The 21,320-nt window shown below is 43.3% G+C and overlaps 1 long non-coding RNA gene across 1 annotated transcript; it reads right to left on the minus strand.

Moving 5' to 3' along the window:
- Positions 1-119: 119 nt before the first annotated feature.
- Positions 120-4,773, minus strand: LOC142559692 (uncharacterized). The gene is made up of 2 exons (XR_012823202.1): positions 4,698-4,773; positions 120-2,834 (listed from the first exon to the last, which is right to left on the minus strand). It is a non-coding gene; the product is annotated as an uncharacterized LOC142559692 (long non-coding RNA).
- Between the last annotated feature and the right edge of the window lie 16,547 nt (positions 4,774-21,320).

Genomic DNA, 21,320 nt, shown 5'->3' on the forward strand with positions numbered 1-21,320 from the left:
TTACCTCGTTCATCAGGTTTTCTCGGTTCTTTCCGTGAGTAATTTTCCAAGCCCGTTCTGGAATTTCTTGGGGCTGATGTGGAAGAATTTCGAAGACAATTGAAAGATTACAACGATGATTTCAAGGATCCGAAGCATGAGTGATTGTTTATTAGTTCTGACATGTTTCTCATAAAAAAGTCAGGCATGAGTTAATCATCACAAAACAATGGCCTTAAAAATGCTGTGATAAGCATATTAATATTTGTACTCATACACAGACTGGGGCTGGTAACTGCACATTAGATCTCTCATAGCAAAATAAAATATATCACAATACATTCAATGTGCAATCCCACTAAAGTACAGTGAAAGCAAACAACACGCAATATAACATCTAACAGAAATATAGTCAGTACTAGAGACGTTCACATTAAACCCACTGAATATGCAGGTCATTCCATCAAACAGGCAGTTGTCCAGCACATGGGTGTGCAGTGCATTCAATGGATCAGTATGAACATAAATATGCAACATAGGAGTATTGCACTTAAGGCCAAATGGCATCTGCTGCTAATGGTCATTACTGCCCCAGACGAAATGAAACAACCATGTGGTAAATACGGCAAGTATTCGTAGTATCACATTAGTGCCGGCAACTGCCCACTGTATCTCTCACGGCAAAATAAAAACTATCAGAACACATTTAAGATGTAGGGAAGCTAAGTCACTTGTAAAGATGTTCACATTAGACTCACTGAATATGCAGATAAGTTCTTCAAACAGGCAGTTGTCCAGAACATGGGTGTGCAGTGCATTCAATGGATCATTATGAACAATACTATGCATCATAAAAATACTGCACTTAAGAGCAAATAGCATCTGCTGCTAATGACCTTTACTGCCCCAGTAAAATGAAACAATCGTGATAAATACACAAAGCATTTATACTATCACATTAGTGTCGGCATCTGCCTACGATATGTTTCATTTCAAAAGAAAAACTATCATAATGCATTAAAGATGTAGTGAAACTAAAGTACAGTGAAAATAAACAAGTCACACAATACTTAAAATCTGACTCTTAAATATTGCAACAAGCAAATGAGAGAGCACTAGAGATTACCATTAGGCCCATTGATAGCCCACTGACCTTAAAACAGCTGTTTGCCCAAGACATGGGTGCACAGTGCAATGAATGGATAGTTAGCAAGAAAACTGCAACCATGAGCAACATAATCTATCAACTTTCAAACTTTCTAAAAAATGACCTCACTCAAATGAGGAAAGTGGTAATTGCAAATACATACATGACAAAACATATATGTGAAAACAGCCATTAACTGATACCACTCCCCCTTGTGCTCAAAGAAAACGTATGCAACCCTTTTTTCACAGAAGAGGAACATGTTGCACAATGTATTGCAGTACTCATGGGTATAAGCCAGATTTCAATTTCATTGCCTAAAAATTGTAGCACTTCTTAGATAGTCTAAAAGGTAATTGAGTGTGTTGCCCTTGTCAGTTTCTAGGCATGCGGTTGCGATGAATGCCATATGCTTGTCACAAATTGAACATAGTGCTACCTAGGTGCGACTACAAGGATGTATATTTGTAGCTTCCCTCAATCCCCTGCATGTTGCCAGTCAGCATCTATGGTGTCTTTGTATTGTTCATCTAGCACTGTTTACACACAGAAGGCAAGTCTCAATACCAAACCATCTTATTCTCCACAGTTACTTAAAAGTGAATGTGTTGCGACAAAGTGTAATGTGAGAAGTCCATGACAAAAAAAAAGAAATAAAGATAGCTAAATCAACACGCCCCTGAATTACCCATTTCTCGGCCATTAAGTTTTGCATAATACACTTGTGGTGATTAACACAAAGCCACGTTGGCCTAGCCTTAGTGGCATACTAACACATTTTGTTGCTGAAGGTCCATTACAGAGACACTAAAGAGAAACAGTAAATCATTTTAGACTGATAAAACAATCTTTCAGAACTTTGTATTCATGACCATTGTGGCAATAAGTGGGTTAATAGGAGACAATAAAGATTGAACTTTCATTTTTCAAATTTTATGTAGTGCCCACACATCAGTGTGGAGTAATACTTCAACCAAGTTTTCTTTGACTCCTTTAGAACAGAATTCATCAATATTGGCCAGTAGAACATTAACTAGCCCCGAACAGACACCGTCAAATTCCATATCACAGTGAGCTGGTGCAGGAATTATAAGGTGGTGGTGGCGACACCAGTTTTCATTTTTGCAAGTTATCTGGCTTCTCAAGCCATTTCACGTGGTAACAGTGGTATTTTCGGTGTTGTAGAAGAATGATTTAATAAACCTCAAATAAATTTTCTCTTTCGTGTGCCTTTAAAGCAAGCACTGTGCTACATGGCTTGGGCAACCTGCCGGCCACAGAGCCCAAGAGTGCTATTGCGAGGCAAAATGATTTTTACAGAAACTTTTCTGAAGATATGCATCTCAAAATTTTTTTGCCTAGCAAAAGTTCTTGTAAAAATTTACCTACTACAAAGCTTTCACCCGTGGCTTTGTGTAGCTCAAATCCAAAAAGCAGTGCTTAATAAATGTCAAAATCCTGTGGGCCTTTTTTGGGTAGATAACATGTAAGACGCAGAACAAAGCGAAAAGGCAGGCCAGGCCTGCCAGCAGTGACGATGTCACAAACAATCGCTGCGCATCGATGTGTAGCGCCTCCCTGCAACCTCTTCTTTTGTAGAAGGAGCCTAAAGGAGGCCCCCCGCGAACTGAAAGCCTGAGTTGTTAGCATCCAGGCGCAGCTTCTTCAGCAGGCCCTTTTCAACATGTACACCGTCCCCGATGTCTACCTGTCAAGCAATAGAACAAGCACAGATTCATTTTATACACTTTTGATCAAGGAATGCAAAAACGGAAGTAGCTGCTTGTTGATTCGGTTTAAAGAACAAAGCACCCTTACGTATACCATACATGCATTGTGCTGAGCTGTGTACTTTCACCTGAGACTAGAAAGTACTGGGAACTTCAATGCGAAAGAAAGACATTCATCTGCCTAGATCTAAGCAAATACGTTCCACCTCTTGACGCAGAATGAGATCTGGTGCTGTTCTAGCGATTAGCAGATCTTGAAAGCTTCAAGCCTGATTGAGAATTGGGCTAAGGGTCAAGCTGTGCTTGATTAGTGACGCACAAGTGCTCGAGAACTATAAAACAAGATGTAGTTGTCTTCGATTTACTGACTGCACTTGGGTGTAAAGATCATGTCTGACAAAGTGAATAAACCACATATACAAGCAGCATTTTCATTGTTAGCAGTCTTTAAAAGGTACTGATACCTTCAATTTAGAAAGCCCTGTATAATGGGCCTCATCAAACTGATTTCATAAGAGATTTGGCAAGGTAGAAGCATAGAATTTTAGCCATTAGAAGACAGGTGAAATGAGTTAATTATTGCAATTATTACTCAAATTTAAAATGTAGACCGCTCATCCCAATGAGAAATTGATGCAAGCAGTTTGTACATGCCACATAAGCATTTCGATATCAAAAATAGGGATTCGAGAAAACCTTTGCTTGGAGGCTCATTATTGCAAGCAGCCATGCCCTCGAGGAGAAATAACTTCTTTTTCTGTAGGCAGAAATGAGGCTTGAGTATTTTATTGACACATATATGTGCCCATGTATATATGTTATCTCTGTTGCAAACCTTTTTTTCATGTACATTCAAGGTGTGTTTGTAACATATCATTGTGCACAAAATCAAATCCGTAAGAACGCGACAAGAAGCTAAACAGAGCAATCCCAGTGACAAGCCCTGCTGAACCAACGAGATAGCCATCCCACTAACAAACCGTACCAAAAATTTTACTGAAATGAATTCTGACCTTTGAAACGTAACATGTATATATGAATGCTATCTACATTAGGGCGATGGGCAACATTAAACAATGGCTACACCAACATCAGGATGATGTGAATGAGAAAAGAGTGGCATCAAATGCTTTCGCAGAGCATGCATCAATGACTAAACACAATAGTGACTGGATAGTGTCTAGCAAAATCGGCCAGGAAAGACATTGGAAGCCATGCCTGTACCCGGATTCCCTAGAGATGCAATCAACAGGACACACGTTCATCTGAAACCAAAAGTCCCCCTCCCAATCTTATGCTAAAACTTACTTAAATATACGCTTCTACTTTTTTTGCCCCATTGTGAACAAGGCTTCCATATGGAAGCCGAAATGTATTGCTTTTAATGTTGTATTTGGTTGGTCTATGTCTTTCTTTGTCATGTTTCGTACCAACCATATAGGCTTCCGTGAAACTCTTGATGATAGAACTTTTGTGCGAAAGCATTGCTTAAAACACTTGTGCTAAACCATGTCTTTAGGTGGTAGAACACATTTTTCTAGACACTCTAGAGCACATTATTCACAGCACGAAACCTCGATTCGTGTTTCTTAAAAAGGCATTTTGGCTAGATTAATATTGAGTCTATATGGAGTATATCAGGCATAATCACTCAAGCCCCCAATTACATTTAACTCAGAGGAGGCTACTTTAGGTAAATTTATTAAACTGAGGGCACTCCACCAAAGCATAACATTCGTGATCAGCCACTTGAAATCCCGAAAACGGCAATACAGTAAAATGATTGCATATTACACAAATGTATCCTACAACTCGAAAGGCAGTGCCAGTTTTGTACGCACCTTTGAGAAAGCACACAGATCAGGTGGTTTACTGTCGTGCTGTTCAGCTTCCAGCAGTGCAGCAGGTTCCTGCAGGATGTAGGGTGCCTCCAGAATCCGCATAGCCTTCAAAAGTAAGAAATGTTTAATTTATTATGCTGTGAACCTGAAAATTTGTGATTTACCACTGTCATGTGGAATTGCAAAGACAGCCACACACAGCCAGCTGCATGAATTTGCGTCTGGTTGTACAAATGTCGCTTTGTTATATCTCAGGGGGTTACACTGCTATTTTGCAACAAGTCAAATTTGAGGAAGGAGCGAAATCAGCAGCAACAACAGACTACCAGGTCAATCAACAACAAAACTCACATATGTAGGAAAATATGGAGCATTCGGTTAAACAAAAATAATCAGCACTCTGAAAGGTAGACCATGATTTTGTAGCGATGCTATTCCTTTTCGCTATTCGTTCGTGGCCTGACCGACGCCCCGGCCCGTGCTACGTTCTCGAACAGCCGGCCGTTAGCGGTGGGCGACAAGAGTGGTATAGAATGGAGGGGTAAGTATCGCTACAAAATCGCAGTCCTTACTTTATTACGCACTGCCGTAGCCTACGATTGCAAGAGCTGACATCCCGTTCTTAAGAATTGGTTCGTCTATGTCTTTCTTAAAGGCCGGCATCTGTTTGAAATGTCTCGATTAAAAATACACCTCGTTATCGTAATATTGGCCTATATCTGCTCTGCAACACACAAGACAAATACGCGAAGACACTGAAGAACATAAACAATACACACAGGTTCTCGCGACGCGTATACATGCAAACATCTTAACAGAAGCTTCTATTTGCTTAAGCGTCAAACATAGCAATCGTGTGCCAACGCGCGAAGCCCATGATACATCAACGTATACATCACACATGTAATGTACTTGCGGGAATGCCTATATAACGAATAACGTCTTGCCAGGAAACTACCGAACGAACAGCAACTTTCAGTCTTTTCATAATTGTGTGCCCATTTAGGCATAGCAATCAAGGCGGGTAGCATATATTTCACAGCACGATGCAAGTACGCTGTAACATCAGAGGAAGCCTTCGTGAAATTGCTTGCTAAATGTGCACAGCAACATGGCCAACCTACGATCAGAAAGCGCTTTGCTCTAGCTAGTTACACAACGCTCATTACGTAAATCATAAGCTTCAAGAATGCGCGCAAGCGGCAAACTTGCTTACCTTTCAAGACTTGGCGAACGCTCCTTCGTCTCACAGGTACCGAGGCACTGACGTTTTTCTGGCGCAAGCACTGTAGAACTTCCTTCCGATGAACTCCAGCTCCACAAAAGCACAACCTTCAACAGTCTTACATAAACTACGATTCGAAGCCCCAGTACCAGACTTTCCACGAGCGCGGGCAGCCAGCTCGGCAGAACAAAGGCAGCTCGGACGGGCGCTGTAGTAGGACACTCACTCTCGACACTGGTGGATCGCACGAAACACACGGAGAACTAATGGCGTTACACGAGTTCGTAGGGTTTCTGTTGGTTAATGCACACGACAAGGAGCACATTTTCTCGAGGCACTTCTAAGTAAAATTCAACTACCGCCATACTGCAAGCTGCAAGGAGCATTCAGTACGACCAACGTGGTGTGTCCACAGAACACCTATGCAAACTTAGAGAAGGGCAACTGTACCTTCCACAGTGCTACGGAAATAAGCGTAGCGGTGGCGTCGTGAACTAAAGTATGTGACCACAGGTGGCGCTGTACAACAAGAAACGGAAACGGGTTTTGCACAGTATGGTCGCTTTACCTACTGGGTACTGGCTGCTGCGCATCGATCGTGCTCCCGCCAGTTAGGTTGCTGTGTGGCAAACGTAGCGCCTACATATGTATGTAGGCGGTACGTTTGCCACACAGCAACCAAACTGGCGGGAGCACGATCAAGGCGCAGCAGAATGTATGTAGCGCTGAGTCATATCGAGTTAAGGCACACTCTGAACTGACTTTTAAGGGCATCCCGAGCGGTTTTTGTTTATTACGCCGCCGTTACCCCGAGTTCTGCCGCCGCGCTGCAGCTGTTGCATTTCGTGTAGGGCTACTGACAGAGTGCGGTTTCCAGGTGGCACGATGGCCTCGACTGGAATAAACGCACACACCAAAGATTGAGTAAGCTTGAAAATATTTTATTTGCATTTTACAAGTACAACAAAAAGCACACGTCTACGGATCCACACAAACGCGGTTACATAGTCAAGAACATAGTCAAGAAATGGCTCATTATTAAGGGTAGCACAAACGCACAAGAAAGAAGACCTAAGCTACAAAACGTACAGTCGGCTGCTAAACATAATAATTTCCCTGTCACCGCGTGTCACTTTTATACAGCATCTTTAGAGCACTACCAGGCCGGGTAATTTGGCGGAAAGAACGCAACAGCTTACGGCCGTCAGCTGCCTCTTCCTTACGGGTGTCATAATTATCCTAATCTCCGCATCAACGTCGTGCAAGTCCGCATACAGGTATCTGTATCTGAACCATATGTGCCAGCTTAATACATGTGTAGTGAAATTATGATAACCACTGCGTCTTATCAAACGTATTGGTTTTGCAAATGCGCATTACAGCTGACGGAACGACATACTGTAAGTGAAGCACAAGAGAACAAGGACAAAAGGAGGATGCAACACTTGAAGTGAAGAATTAGTAGGCGTACAGCAAACAAGCGATGACGGAGAACACACAATGATGCATCGGGTGTTCTGTGACATCGGTTTGTGTACTTACGGTGTTATGGAGATCAACTGCATAAAAACGTACCTTCAAGCGTATTCCGTCAACCTCCGCCGCATTCATTATGATAAACAACGCCTAAACAAAATGAGGCACTAATTTTTGCCAAGAGTAGACCTCTTTACAGCAAGTCTGTGTAATGACTCGCAGACGAAACCAGCATGGTTTCGAAAATGTTTTACCGCCGTAGTATTCGAACGCCAACGGCCAGGAAACACATCGATACCAATAGGCTGTCGGTCGTTAATCAAGTACAAAAACCTTGACGCTATGACTAAAAAGCAGCTTCAACAATCAAATTAAAAAAATCAACTGCCTATTTGCCTGAGGTAAAAAAACATCCTTAGACACCTCGATTGTTCATGTCAATGGTTTGTGTAAATTTAAAAAATCAGCATGTTCAGCGCCCCTAGCAGAGAAAGCACAAATTAAAGTATTCGACCAAATTACAGTAGCTCCACTTGCGCGCTTACGCTGAAACGTGCCTCGATTGATTTTTCGCCCTCTGTGGCCATTTGTTTAACTTGAGAGTGTGCGGGGCCTGGTGTGTCGACCAAACAAATACTGCAGCAGCACCAATCTGCGGTTTTTAGAAAAATATAACGTAATTGAGAAAATCACGTGTTTTTCCTAATAACAATCGGTGGGCACCCTTTAACAAATTTTTTTGGGTCCAATAGTGTGTACTTTGTAAAAATATGTACTTTGTACTTTGTGACATGACGTTTAACGAAATGTATATATTAAAAAACGAAGCGGATGTTGCCTTCAAGATTCGCAACCGCTTCAGGCACATGCAGTTTGCAAAAGCACGGCCTTCGAGATCGGACATTGTCACTCAAAGGAAGGTGTAGTCGGGAGGAGGGCAGGCATTTAGGCCCCAATTGTGTGGTTTACAGTGCCTAGGTAGGCTTCCTTATTTATAAAGCAGGGACTTACGCCGAACCATGAGCGAGCTTCGTACGGCTCCGTCTGCTTGCAATGGTGGATGGCCTACGGGCTTCTTTGACACCTACTGAGCACAAATTCATGATCCCCGCTCGTATACAGGCTTCCTACGGCGCTCGCTGTCGTGTTTACGAGAATATGTGCCCTCATCTTGAATCGGTGAGACCATATTTCCTCTTAGCGTCCATTACTAGACACAATAGGGGGGCACACGCAACCGAGAAATTCGATCCTGATCGGGTTTGATCGCCATGGAGAGTGCGCGGTGTGAAACCCGTATTACACTGCTCGAAATACGAACTAACGCTTGACATGATCGCATCTATTTCTAGAGCATGAGGCTTTCCATTGACTGTCGCTGTACAACTAACCAACGTTTTGTTTCTTTTGTGCTACAGTGGGCCGTGACGATTCCGTTTATAGCTTCAAAGTGGACAAGAGACAGCCGTTTTCACGCTCGTAGAAGCATGTAAAAGTGGGCTTGTGCTTGGCAATGAACTCTGACCGACATGTTTGCTTCCGATTGGAGCAGCAGACGCGATAACTCGCCGTTTGTAGCGCTCCGGATTGGTCCCCGCAGTCCCCGCTCCCCGCGCTGGATGCTGGGGCGCTGGGCAGGCGCAGCGTACTCGGAGGCGCTGGCTACTCGCGCGAAAAGCAGCTCTAGCGCGGTAAATATGCGGTGCTGGACATCGTATATATTTTTTTGGATACAGACAGCAACAAGGAGCGTTTTAGTCCGATAAAGAAAGAAAAGAATAAAACTGCTCTAACCAGGATTCGAACGCCCAACCTGCAGATCCCAAACCCGACATTCTGCCGCTACGCCACGCCAACATTTTTTTTCTTTAATGGTATTTATTACAGTAGCAACAACCCGATATTCACCACATGAGTTCGGGCGGATAATTTACCATATTAAAATCAAGAAGTAGTTTCAGTTTCGCAGAGCTACGTCTCGCTCAGACATGGTAGATGCGCTATCGCCCAGCAACTAAAACTCACGCCTGTACTACAAAGAAAAATTTGCTGTCCGTGTTGAGTAGCATGCTCGGAAGTGCCACAACATCGATTTTCACCTGCGATTGGTATTCTAACTTCGAAAAAAGTCCTAAGTAAACCGCCAACCCGGGACGCTGTATGGGCTGTTACTGCCAATTTCGATAGCCGTTTCTTGTTCTTCACGCGATGGATATGCAACGTTTTCTTAGTTCAGTGATGGCTTTCAGTTAATTCGTCTGTTTAGTCATATATCTTCGTCAGAGAAGTGCAGGCTAGTGCTTGGAGCCTTCGGCGATAGCACATATACCTGTGTTTATGACGCGTCACATCGGCGGTCATCGTTTCTTGTGCTGGCACAGTAGACACGAAAAAATTGTTTATTTCAGAACACCGATGTCAAAGCTGAAATATAATATGATTTATCCTTCTTAGACTTCTTGATTCCCGAGCCTAGACGCGCCGATAGCGTGAAGACGGACTCGGCAGATACGCTAGGCCTTCGCTTCGGTGGGGACCGATCTCGGCGCGGGTAGCTGACGAAAGCTAAAATGTGTATTTGAGCCTCATAGCTTTGTTTAGTACAATAGGGAAAGTGGGAGCGCACAAATCACCTCAGCTTTGTTATCGGCGCGATAATATCAGTCAGCGATAGGCTTCGAACTGGGGGTCGTTTACGCGCGTCTGAACAATTTCTGCATTTCATGTCCACTCCACAACACTGCGACAACGTCGACAACTCCCAGTCATATGTTACGTGCGAACTACTAAAAAACGCGGCGTCCTATGCGTTTGCGTGGTTTCGTTCAAGAATTTAGCTATCCGCCCATTCAAAAGGGAAAATGAAAAAAAACGAAAGTGATCTTCAGTGTCAAATGTCCATGAATAAACAGGTCACGCACCTTTATTCCAAACTGCGACACGAAATAGGGTTTTATGACCACAAAATATAGCGTTATTAAGAACAAGAGATTACTATCAAGCGATGAAATTGTATAAAGCATTTCATGTTCAGCAGCGCTAGTACTTGCGTACTGGAACCAGCGCGGCACAAACACAACCAGCGCAGTTTGCAGCGCGAACCAGCGAACTGCAGCGAGAGCTGTACAGCACAAACCAGTGCGCCCCAGCGTCATGGCAGTGGAACCAGCGTCTCTTCCAGTGTGGCCCAGCTCTTATCCAGCGTTCTCACTGGTGTCCCAGTGAGTCCCAGCGAGCGCCAGCGTACCCAGTTGGACCCAGTGCCAAAAAACGCGCTGGTTTCACACTGGAAAACGCTGGTTTTTGCAATAGGTATGCCTCGCGAACGGCAAGATATTTCCCTGCCGTAGAGAGGATCGGCCCTGGAACGATTCTTGAGGCGTTTTTCGTCGCTGAATGCGAGCATGGCCACGCCGGTTCGCCGTGCAAGGCGGAATCGGAACATTATTTTTCGATGAGTTCGCACGGACGCAATGCAGTCGATTGGCTCGTCGGTCGTGCAACGGGCAGCGCGCCGGCAGAAAGCCGCGTCCACTTGAGACACCTCTTACGCGACGTACATACGTTGTAAGTTTCCAACGTTCCGCGGTTCCGTTGGCGGATGCACCGCGACGGTATCGATCTTTGCCATTTCTGCCACGGCCGTGCCTGTCGCCGAGCATAGGCTTAACTGGATTGGGTGGAGCTTGCAATGATCGAGACCTTGCGGAGTAAAATGGTAGTATTTATTCACGTGATCTACAGGTTGGTTCCAGATCACGTGGTTTTAAACCCTCAATAGATAATTTTTGGTCACGTGATCTAAAACTCTGTACGTCGTGAAACCGGCTCATGACATCCTTTTACTACGTTTCTCAGACATGGTAGTAAAATGATGTAATGTAACGAATTTTACTGCTTCATGCCAGAGTAATTTTCTGGTGCAACGTAGTCTTCAAAGCTCATGAGCCGCTAAAACTCCAATGTCGGCTAACTTTTGCTAACAGTGCGGTCTGGGAGCAGTTGGTGAGGAGCACCACGTGCACTTATGAAAATGGATTTAGAGTTCCTTTAGAACTCCTGATGTGTTTCCATGGAGTCCAAAGGGACTCTATAGGAACTCGCGATCTATAGAGTCGTCTGCATAGAATATCTATAAGAAGTCTATAGAAACCTGTCTATAGAAACAAGTCATTTGACACACAATAGATGTCCACTAAAGGGTGTATTGGCGTCCTTTGTACTGAATTCTATGAAGTAATCTTTATACAATGTCTTTCAAACTTCTAACGCGACCTGTCTATAATATGGCTCTCCATTCGCCCTCTATGAATGTTCTATCGATAGTGTACTGATATCATATGTACTAAATTCTATAAAATAATGTCTATAGAAAGTTTTTAGCACTTCTAATGCGGCTTGTCTATAGACTGACTCTCCATTCACCCTCTATAAGTGGTCTATAGAGGGTTTATTATCATCATATGTACAATATTGCTACGGAGCAGTATTTACGATGACAAAGAGGCGAGCAGGGTGAAGACGACGACCACGATTAGAGTCTATCGCGGGCTGTTGCCTCTTGGCCAAGTGCGGCGTATTTCCTTGTAAATATACTTGCATATAGCTTTTCGTCTGCGTCTTGCTACGTACCATATCTGGTGGAGGTGGACGTTCCCCGTACCTCGTCACGGAGCTTCGCAGTGGACGGTACGTCGACCCTTCCTTAATGGCTCCAGGCGATGACAAGTCGATTCTGGCGGCTCCGACACCTGCTGCCACTTCGACGACCTATTCACTCTCCCGGCTACCCGTGATCCTGGCGTATTCTGGGGCAAAGATGGGGAAGACACCGAGGACTGGATCAGCCTGTACGAACACGTCAGCCGCAATAACCGGTGGGACCCTACTATCATGCTCGCCAACGTAGTCTTTTACCTCGGTGGCACACCTCGAGTTTGGTTTCAGCCGCACGAAGATGATGAGCTCACCAATTGGGATTCCCTTAAGAAAAGCTCCGCGATTTGTTCGGCAGCCCCTACGGTCACCAACTTGCCGCGGAGAAGGCGTTATCCAGCCGTGTGCAGACGTCAACGGAGCCCTACGTCACGTACATTCAGGACGTCTTGGCTCTGTGCCGCAAAGTTGACGCACATATGACTGAGTCTTCGGACTCCACTCACCCTCCATAAACGTTCTATGGAGGTCGTATTGACATCTGATGCACCAAATTCTATAGAAAAATGCTTATAGGCCCTTTTCAGAACTTCTAATGCGGCCTGTCTATAGAATGGCTCTACATCCACCCTCCATAAAAGTTCTGTAGAGGTCGTATTGACATCTTATGTACTAAATTCTTTAGAAAAATGTTTATAGAACGTTTTCAAAACTTCTAATGCGGCCGGTCTCTAGACTGGCTTTCCATTCCCGTTCTAAAAATTTTCCATCCTAGGACATATGCACCGAGTTCTATAAAGGAACGTATATGGGACATTAAAGAAGCTAAAGGGCGGCCTGTTTAAGAACGGCTCTATATTTTCGCTCTATAAACAGTACCCAGTATCCAGTGCATCGCCGGATTATGGGCCCAGTTCCGCGCGCTAGATGCATGGGTCGCTGGGCGGGCGCGGCGTACTGGGAGGCGATGGCAACTAGCGCGTTAACTACGCGGTGCCTGAACACCGTATATATTTCTTTAATACCGAAAGCAACAGAGAGCATTTTAGTCCAATAAAATAAAAGAAAAAGTAAAAATAATAATGCTCTGACCAGGATTCCATCGTCGTACCTACAGATACTAAGGCCGGTTCATTACCGCTACGGCACGCCAGCAGACGAACATCAGTTGATCGAGAAGCAATTTTGGTTTCACAGAGAGAAGTCTCGCACAGACATGGTAGATGCGCTATCGCCCAGCAACTAAAACTCACGCCTGTAACACAAAGAAAAATTTGTTATCCGTATTCAATAATGTACTCGGAAGTGCCATAACATCGATTTTCACTTGCGATTCGTATTTAACTTCGAAAAAAGTCCTAAATGAACCACCGACCCGGGACGCTGTATGAGCTGTTACTGCCGATTTCGATAGCAGTTTCTTGTTCTTCACGCGAGGGATATGCTACGTTTTCTTAGTTCAAGGAACCCTTTCAGTCTACAAGTCTGTCTGTCATATATCTTCGTCAGAGAAGCGCAGGCTAGTGCTGGGAGCCTTCGGCGACCGCACATATACCTGCGTTTATGACGCGTCACATAGGCGCTCCTTCTTGCGCTGGCACTGCCAACATGAAAAAATGGTTTATTTAAAAACACCGATGCGAAATCTGAAATATAGAGTGATTTATCCTTGTTAGACTTTTTGATTCCTGGACCTAGACGCGCCGATAGCGTGCAGATGGACTCGGCGATACGCTAGGCCTAAGCTTCGGTGGGGACCGATCTCGGCGCGGGTAGCTGGCCAAAGCTAAAATGTGTTATTTGAGCCTCAGAACTCTTTGTAGTACAATAGGGAAAGTGGTAGCGCCCGAATCGCCTCAGCTTTGTTATCGGTGCGATAATATCAATCAGCGGTAGGCTTCGAACTCGGGGTCCGTTCGAGCGCGTCCGAACGACTTTTTGATGTCATGTCCACTCCACAACACTGCGACAACTCCCAGTCATATGTTACGTGCGAACTACTAAAAAACGCGGCGTCCTGTGCTTTTGCGTGGTTTCATTCAAGAATTTAGCTAGCCGCCCTCCAAAGGGAAAATGCAAAAAAAAAAAAAAACGAAGGTGATCTTTATTGTCAAATGTGCAGGAATAAACAAGGCAGCTCACGCACCTTTAATTATTCCATGCTGCGACGCGAAATAGTTTTATGACCCCAAGATATAGCGTTATTTAGGACAAGTGACTAGTATCAAGCGATGAAATTGTATAAAGCATTTAATTTTCAGCAGCGCTTGTCCATGCGTACTGGAGCCAGCGCAGCACAAACACAACCAGTGCATTTCCAGTGCGAACCAGCGGTTGTATGGCACAAACCAGTGCGCCCCAGCGTCATGGCAGTGGAACCAGCGTCTCTTCCAGTATGACCCAGCTCTTATCCAGCGTTCTCACTGGTCTCGAGTGAGTCCCAGCGAGCGCCACCGTACCTAGTGCGATCGAGTGCCAAAAAACGCACTGGTTCCACACTGGAAGGCACTGGAAGGCGCTAGTTTTGGCAATCCGCATTTCAGAGGTTTTTTTTTTTACTATCAAGCATGAGCATCGTTAAAAAGACACTCATTGACGAAGGCGAACATCACACTAATCGAAATTAGGTGAACCAAAGAAATATAATGGAAGCCTGCATTGTGGTTTCTATCGCACATGCAGGTAAATCACAAAGATATATATCGAAAACACTAAGCAAAACTGCGCGTTAGCAGCCGCGTCATATTTGCTGGCATGCAGTGACTGCAGCATTTGGGACGGGAACACATTGAACGCCGCCGCACATTTCTGGCACACAGCACTCAAATGCGACAAATGCACGCTGCAGAAACGTGTTCTTTTTTTTTTTCGGGGAATCTGTGGGACACACAATGCACACAGAAGGCCACATGAGCGCGATCCGCGAACGATAAGCACATCGCCATGAAAGCAAGATACGGAACACATAAGCGTAACCTGTGCCTCACGGGTAAAATATAAAATTGTATATTTGTTGTTGTGTGACGGACACAGTAAGAAAGCGCACGGAAACATCACACACCGCACATTGTACCTTCGAGGTTGTGTCGACAATTTCTGGGCTACATTTAAACGACAGCAGCAAGTTACTTTAATGAGAAACGAAGTGACGGCGCAGGTAGTGCAGGTAACGGCTGGGCATAAAGTCATTTAGGGCTTGAAGGCCAGTGACCGAGGTTCAAATCGTTAAAATCGCCCCCCAGCGATATCTTACTCAGGGTATATTTTTCAGATCTTGAAGGCCATGCTTTTGCTGACTGCATGCGGCATAAGTGATTCAAAAACAAAAATACTACGTGTAATTTATTTCTGCCCTAAACTATAGCACACAATATGAGCATGTCAATGTTTATTCTTGTCTGGCAACATATGTATGTAGTTCGGCCCAAAATGGCACACAACCTGCTGTAGTGGATATTATGGTACGAATCACGGAGGCCACAACAGCCTCACTATCGTACAGACGGCCCTGGCGGCGCCGATATTTTCGTATTCTACGCGACTGGTAGGACACGAAGATACGGCGTGTTGTTATTGCTCCGTCTTCAAACGGTTGTGCGAGCTGCTTCGATGTGTTTGTTTGATCGTGTGTTATTAGGTTTGCTGTTATGAAATGAGACCTAGTTCACAAGCACGAAAGTGCCAGAAGATGGCTTGCGTCTCGCTGTAGACACGCCGTATGTGGGGCGCGCCAACCAAATGTTGGCGAACAATTTTCAAGTCGTGGAGTGCGTTCCCTTTGTCTCTGCTGGTTGTCGTGGAAAGTTTGGTAGACGGCGCAAAGAAGTAATGCGTATTATTAGCGTGCCTCAGCTCGTCCACTACCGAGCGGCTTGTATGATGCAAGTAATATCGCAGACGCATCATTGGAAACTTGGACAGCGCAGCGCCTTTCGACCTCGTCGTACTGTTGAAACGGTAAGCAATCGTGCTCGCCAACTACACGTGCGTTCATGCGTGTTGTGTGGGCTTCCCGTGTGTGCATAGGGTACCTTGTGAGCGTAGCAAGTGGAACACCCACGACAACAGTGAAACCTGTGCTCATTCTTGCTACGCGCTCGTTGTAAGAATTGTCTACGCAACTCTATTGCCACAGTGCGGAATCGATAATCCTGATAAGCGTTTGCTTCCGCTGAGAAATGTTTCGGAAATCGTGTTCACCTTGTGCAGCTGTGCGTGAGCTCCCGCTTGTCTGCTAAAGTTGCTTAATAACGACCCGTCTAACTATTCATCGATTCTTTCTTCAATGACGTTTCCTCGCTAATAAATGCTTCGACGTTGTGCACAATCTCTGCTTATGAGGCTTTTGGTTAACGAACAGTTCTAAGGAAAAAATGTAAGCCAACCACAGCTTGCTACTAGTACAGCTTTATTTCAAAGACAAGATGTGTTGACATAACTGACTTAATCAAACATGACAGGGGAAAGCTGCGTATGCTACGTAATGGAAAAAACAATAACATTAGATGGTAATCTGCTGCTGCGGCGTGTCCAAAATATTATTTGATGTAGAGGTCGCTGTTACCATGACATTCGATGATTTCAAGCATTGGCTCTCTTTGCGCATTAGTGCAGATATTGTTTTCGAGACTATTCTAGGTGCTGATTGCATGTTTTCACTAAATCACAACTTTATTGTGCCACTGCTATAATCTAACATAGAGCTCATTTTGTAGTGGTGAGGCCGTGACCGACAACATAAACCACAAGATCGAGGAGCCCCCCGAAATACAGACCCTGTGCATATATGGCTGCAGCAGCATGGCGTGTGATCTGGATGGTCATGTCAGGTGTGTATGCAATGTACGTGTTACAAAAAGTGGGCTTGGTATCATTCATGGTGAAGTTTATCAACACATTACTTAACGCAGCTTACCCAAGAGACTAAATATTTATGCAACTTTACTGAAATTGCTACCTATTTGTGTGCATAGCCATTATGCCAACAGTATTGTGTTCTGTATAAAACTGTACCTAACCTTTCCTGATGTTAGTCATACCATAAGAAGCCAACAAACACTCACAACAAGGACAACATAGGGGAAATTACCCAAGAAAGTGGATGGGAAAACTACGCCGCGGTAGCTCAATTGGTAGAGCATCGCAGGCGAAATGCGAAGGTTGTGGGTTCGGTTCCCATCTGCTGCATGTTGTTTTTTATCCACTTTCATTTCCATTAATTCATCATTTCTTTATTTCAGTTATTATGCACAAGTTCTTTCCCCTATGTTGCCCTTGGTGTCAGTTTTTGTTGGCTTCTTATGATATGACTAATAAAAATCGGGCCCCTCGGCTAACCCCCTTTATTCTCGTTGATTACATAACGAGGGTCTCGAATCCGGCAACATTGATGCCTTCAGGTAGCATATGTGGGTTTGTTGACCACTTACTTTCACCCAAAAAAAGATCACGCTCTCGGGACGCCTGCGGTAAAAAGGACGTTCCACGCCCGCCGCCAAGGTCTCTGAGTCGTGGCGCTGGCTAAACCCTCCCAGGGTTCTACTAGGACACATAAATACCCAAGAAAGTGGATGAGAAAACGACGCCGCGGTAGCTGAATTGGTAGAGCATCGCACACGAAATGCGAAGGTTGTGCGTTCGGTTCCCACCTGCGGCACGTCGTTTTTTCATTCACTTTAATTTGCATTAATTTATCATTACTTTATTTCATTTATTAAGCTCAAGTAATTCCCCTATGTTGTCCTTGGTGTCAGTGTTTGTTGGCTTATGATATGACTAATAAAAATCGGGCCCCTCGGTTAACCCCCTTTATTCTCTTTCCTGATGTTGTGTTACTTTTGCGTAAGTTGCTTACCTGCAAGGTAAATATTATTTTGGCTTTGTACTTAGTGTATTTATGGCTTTTTATTGTGGTTTTATTCGTTGAAAACTATTTCCTGTGCTATACCCTTATTTGCATAATTTTTTTTCTGTTTGTGCTACAATCTCGTGCAAGTTTTCTGTGCATGTAGGAATTCGAAGTGTAATGGGCTAAATATGTCACAGGTCTAAGCACGTAGTGTGCACACCATTGTTTATCATTGATATCTTTAGTTACTTCTCTGTTCCCATAGTAACAGGCACTGAAGAATACACATTTGATGAGCTTGAATTTCTTCAAAATTAATATGAAGGTCAGTATTTACTATGCTGCATTTACATCAGTAGTAGATAGGCGCCGACTGATACAGATCCCTTGTGACCTACACAGGATGCCTTATTTGTATGTTGCATAAAAATGGGGGTTCGCCCACATGTCTTGCTATATATGGGGTATGCCTCATCGATTTCACTTGTCAATTTTTACAGTGGATGAAAACAGATCAACGATTGTAATCCAACATGAAGCCCCGTTGTGGAATTGTACGGCCAAGTTGGACGACCTTAGTAGTCTTTTGAATAAAGTATCGTGATCTCTTATGCACATAAGATACCGGCCAGTTTCCCCTATATACGCTTGATATGTGAAAGGGATATGTGAAAGGATACAGGATGCATATGCTCCATACTTCCTTTTTCGCTAGATATATAGGCACCCTGACAAGAAAGGCTTGCTTAGGTAGCACTAAATTTGACTTGTGTCTGTCAGGGCTAGTGTAGTCGATTCTTGTGATCATGTGTATATTTGGTCAAATGTACATGCAGCAGATTGGCCGGTGCCTGAACACGTTCCTAAGAGAGCACCACAATTCACACACCGGACAAGTATGTTCGTCCCACTTGACCGTGCACCGATGGGACTGGGGCTGCGCTCCAGATTAGGCTCTTCCTCTGTTTTGTTCACCTACCGCCACCAATTGACCAACAAAATCGCTGAGGAGTACCACATAAAAAGACTCGGTCATAATCTGTTTACTGAATTGTCCGCAACTTTCGTAGTAACAAATTTGTTGCTCGCAAGTAGTTTCAGCCGCCTTATTTCTTGCCAAATTTTCTGCTTGAGCTATAAAGCAGTTATGCAATTAATTTTCAAAGTTACGAAATTAGTACAATTTTTAATAAAGGGAAAATTAGACAGCCACCCATTCGTAGCAACTGCTATAAAGCTTTTCCATCCACCCATATATCCACCCATCTACTCATTCGTAGCAGTTGCTACGAATGGGAGGATGTCTGATCTTCCCTTTATTAATTACTTCTCTCCACCTTGCGGGTTGCCGCAGAATTTCTGCGTTAGTGCAATTTTTGTTTTCTGTTTTTCACATGCTACGTTGCAAGAAGGACCCTTTTTTATTAAAACTGAATTAACTGTTCAATTACATTTGCGAAGTCTTATCATTGCGTTTAGGATACATATCAGTGTACGTACCTAAACTAGATTAGAAACTAATTTCGAAACTGTTTTCGAAATACCACAAATTCGCAGTTATTCAGCATAATTTGCGAAAACAACTTAAAACATTATTGTTCCCCATACAAGGGATACTTACATGCATCATGATTGCTCAAGCTCCATGTGAGAAATTTATTATTGGCATATTAAGCATAGTACATACCAACTATGGCTAACAGCGGATGAAATATTAATTTTGTCCACCGCCCAACAATAGAAGCCAGTAGGTCATTCCCTTCTTTTGAAAAAATTTGCTTCCTATGCATAGGAAACAGTGTGACGTCTGTATAGGACTGTTAGCTCATGGCTGTTCCTGCTTGCTTATGTTATAAATGGGAATGTGTTGTCATTGCAAGATGAGAATAATGTGTGACTAGGCTGTTGTCGTTGGGAGATACTTTTTGTCATTAGCAATGATATTCTAGTGCCAGGCACATTGGCCCAGTACTGATGTCTCAGAATCTTGGGAAAGCAAAAATATTCTCAAAAGTGATTCTCAAAAGAACTGCCGCTGTTTGGCAGAGTGGTGAGGGAGTTGGGGCGTTCTGCCGCTTCTCTGTTATAATTTTTCTGAAATACTGAAATGAAACTTAGCATAGTGCTACAACTATATAGATATATGTGGCATGTTTGTGCCTGCTAATACATTATGGCTGAATGTTCATTACACTTTTTGAAAATTAATTTCGATTGTATTTTCCAGGCTCCTCCGTCGCTCATTACTAGACGGACCAAATGAGGCCAAAAACTAGCCTTTCCTTGCTCCTTTTCTGGGAAGTGAAATAGCAGGTGATCATGTAAGAATGAACTTGCAACATGTGAGCAGTCGCCAAAGCTCCATACAGTTCATTCTGGTGGTGGAATTATAAGACAAACCGCAATATTTATTTGTTTACTTATTCACTTATTGAACTGCAGTAGTCATGACAAATGAATAAATAAATATTTATTCATTTGTCATGAATACTGTAGCTTTCCAGCAAGGAATCAGGTAAAATAAAGAAATATCGTTGCATGAAAGTAAACATGTTATTTGAGAAAGCATAATTCACGTAGCACAGTACCATGATGAATCGTTTTTAGACAACTACTCTGCTTTTGATACGAATTCATGGAAACTGCAAATTTTGAAGAAACGAAGCTATAAGGTTAACAAATCTTACTCATAACTAAAAAACGAGATCACATTTCGGTTGGACTTAATACCATAATATAATCTGGCTAATTTGAGATACCATATGCTGCTCTAATATACAATCACTAATTTATGAGTAGATGCGCGAAACTCTCAAGCATTACAACAATTTCATGTAAGCTGTAAATTCGTATATTAAATTTGTTGACTTTAGACATAGCAGATGGAGTCTGCAGAACTGCAATATCTGTTTCTGGCACAGAGACGTGGATTATTAAGCTTCGTGGTGTTATTTTTTTTAAACCTGCCAAATAGTTCTTCCTGCAACAAGTAGAATTCTCAAATGCCACAAACTTAATTCAATTAGTCCTGTGGTTGTCTCAAAAGTATTTCTGTATTTTGGATGTACTTGAGAAGGAAAATTGACAGAATTAACGGACTTGTGCTAGTTCTTTCTTTCTGAATTTGCAGTTGCAAACTGAGTAAGGTCTTTCCCTTCAATTTTTGCTATTTTTAGCAATTTTTAATAAAAATTGAGGGTGTTAATGAAAAAACTATGGTTTCAACATTTTTAAATGTATCAAACCTCATGAAATTTGGCTCCATAGTTACCTAGAAAAACAATTTTACTGTTCATGTGCATTACATAGGAGCTTCCGAGCTCACTCTCTTTTTAGGCATTGCGTGTGTTGGTCTAGTTTATATTTCTCACCATAATTTTCGAATATGGGCTCTGATCTCAAAATTGTTTCCCTTGCA

Source organism: Dermacentor variabilis, chromosome 10 (assembly GCF_050947875.1).
Source record: "Dermacentor variabilis isolate Ectoservices chromosome 10, ASM5094787v1, whole genome shotgun sequence".
In the NCBI taxonomy this organism is placed as follows: Eukaryota; Metazoa; Arthropoda; class Arachnida; order Ixodida; family Ixodidae; genus Dermacentor; species Dermacentor variabilis.